Source organism: Littorina saxatilis, linkage group LG3 (genome assembly GCF_037325665.1).
Source record: "Littorina saxatilis isolate snail1 linkage group LG3, US_GU_Lsax_2.0, whole genome shotgun sequence".
NCBI classification, from domain to species: Eukaryota; Metazoa; Mollusca; class Gastropoda; order Littorinimorpha; family Littorinidae; genus Littorina; species Littorina saxatilis.
The window spans coordinates 15,968,627-15,971,209 of record NC_090247.1 but is presented as its reverse complement, the minus strand read 5'-3'; positions in this window follow the sequence as shown (position 1 = coordinate 15,971,209).

The following is a 2,583-nucleotide window of genomic DNA, read 5'->3' as shown; positions in this document are numbered from 1 at the left end:
GGATAACCACAAGTTTTCAAATGTCAGTTTTTAAATGTCTTCCTGGCACTTACGAATAAGAAACGCATGTACGTATACACACACACACACACACACACACACACACACACACACACACACACACACACACACACACACACACACACACACACACACACACACACTCCTCAAAATTAAGAGACACATATGTATACTGCTTAGCGTTACTCAATGGTGGGTGTGTTTAAATGTTCATGACGAGGCTCTGTTCATGATTTTGCTTCTGGTTCTTTTAGAAAAAACAACAACGCAAAGAATGGTAGGTTATTGGAACGTTTAATTTATGAGAAAAAAAACAAGTAGACAGACAGACATATACTTATAAGTTATGATACAGGTAAGGAACTTAATTCCTCGCCAACATCTTAAAAGCGGGTTACGTGGACAATTTTGAGATACGTTTATTATGTGCATCATAAGTTTTTGTCTGTATGTCTACTTAAAATGACCGCTGGGTGGACGTACTGTTAACGTAACGTTTTGTTTTGTCATAAATTGAACGTTCCAATAATCTACCATTCTTGTTTTTTTAAATTCTGATTTTTGGAAAGTTAGCAGTCTTGTATGTATATATTTTCTCTATTTTATATTGTACTTGTTGCTTTAGGCCCACTCCACTTCCCGTAAATCATCTGTTTCTGATCACAGAGCTCCCAGCGCTTTTATATACAGTACATATATTAACAGCTATTTTGTTTTCATCGTAGCAATAGGTCCGATATTTAGACGAGACAAGTATAATGCCGACGAGTCGAAGACGAGTCGCATTATACTTGTTCGAGTCTAAATATCGGACCCTATTGCTACGCTGAAAACACAATAGCCATTATATAGCTGTTCTGACCTTGATTTGTTGTTCCAAACTTACAAAATGACAGTTTTTGCGTCGATGCGTTGATCTCAGGTTTTGATAGCAGACGCCGGTTTTTTTATGCGCATTAGTTTTGCGCAGGCGCCACACTGACTTTGGAAAAAAACTCGATTTGACAACACAGCTGTTAAACAGCTTTTTATATACTGTTCAAAAAAAGAAACGCATAGCTTGTAATATTTGGTTAATTTAGTTATATGGCTACAAGGATATCCACCAAACTGCAGAAAATGTTTATCTGGTCGTCGACCTTTCGTCCATTGCCACAAGTGAGCTCTGCACGTGACGCATGCGTTATCAGTGGCTACAATGTCAAAATTGCTCATTTGGCACGACCACTCGTCATGCTTCAGTGTAATCTCGTGAAACTCGGGGAATATTGAGCTCTCACCATGTCTTCCAAAACCCATAAAAGCGGATTGTTCGCCACAAAGAAATCAGACGACAATTCAGCGACGAAAGATGGCCTGATTGAGCGGAGAAGACCGCCAAATTGCATTGGGTCGTTTACAAGCAGGCCAAAGTCAAAGTGCAATCGCCAGGCACTTCCACGTGTCCCAGAGCACCATCAGTAGACTGTGGGTCAGGTTTCAAGCCACTGGCTCCGTTGCTGACTTGCCACGAGCGGGAAGACCAAGGGCGACAACTGCTGCTCACGACCGCTTCATACGGCTCCGCCACCTCCGGAATCGTTTCCTGTCGGCCTCATCTTCTGTCCAGGCTCTCCCCGGGCCACACCGATTATCGGACCAGACCGTGCGGAACCGCCTGCATGATGCTGGTTTGAGAGCTCGCAGACCTCACAGAGGAGCTGTCCTCACCCGCCGCCATCGCCAGAACCGAGTGCAGTGGGGCAACCAGCACCTTCGCTGGACCGTCCGGAATCACTGGGGACACGTGTGGTTCAGCGACGAGTCCTACTTCCTGCTCCAGCGACATGATGGTCGGAGGAGGGTCTACCGGAGAGTAAACGAACGTTACGCGCCCAACTGTGTGGATGAGGCACCCGTTCATGGTGGTGGAGGCGTCATGGTGTGGGGGGCGATCAATACCGCTGGAAGGAGCACCCTGGTGCACGTCCAAGGGCGCATAACTGCCCAGCGATACGTGGAGGAAATTCTGCGCCCACACGCCCTTCCTCTTCTGGCTGACCAGGATGCCATATTCCAGCAGGACAACGCTCGCCCGCACACAGCACGACTCACCACCCAGTTCCTCACCGACCACCATGTCCAGGTGCTTCCCTGGCCATCCATGTCGCCAGACATGAACCCGATAGAACACCTCTGGGATGAATTGGACAGACGTGTGCGCAGGCGAGAAGAAGCGCCGGCAAATCACCGCGATCTATTGCAGGCACTTCAGGAGGAGTGGGACACCATCCCACAGCAAGATATCCGGCATCTGATCCAGTCCATGCCCAGAAGGTGCCGGGCAGTTGTTGCTGCTCAAGGCAGTCACACCCCCTACTGACTTGACAGCCTCGGCACCCAATCGTATTGATTGACTGATTGATTTGAAGATGCAAATGAACTGTGTGTGCATTCAACTGTGTCCATACCAAATTTCAAACAAATAATCTAAATATTGGATTTTCTGTTAATTTTTTCGAAAAATAAAACAAATTTGGCAAGTAGCAACTATGCGTTTCTTTTTTTGAACAGTATAAGTTC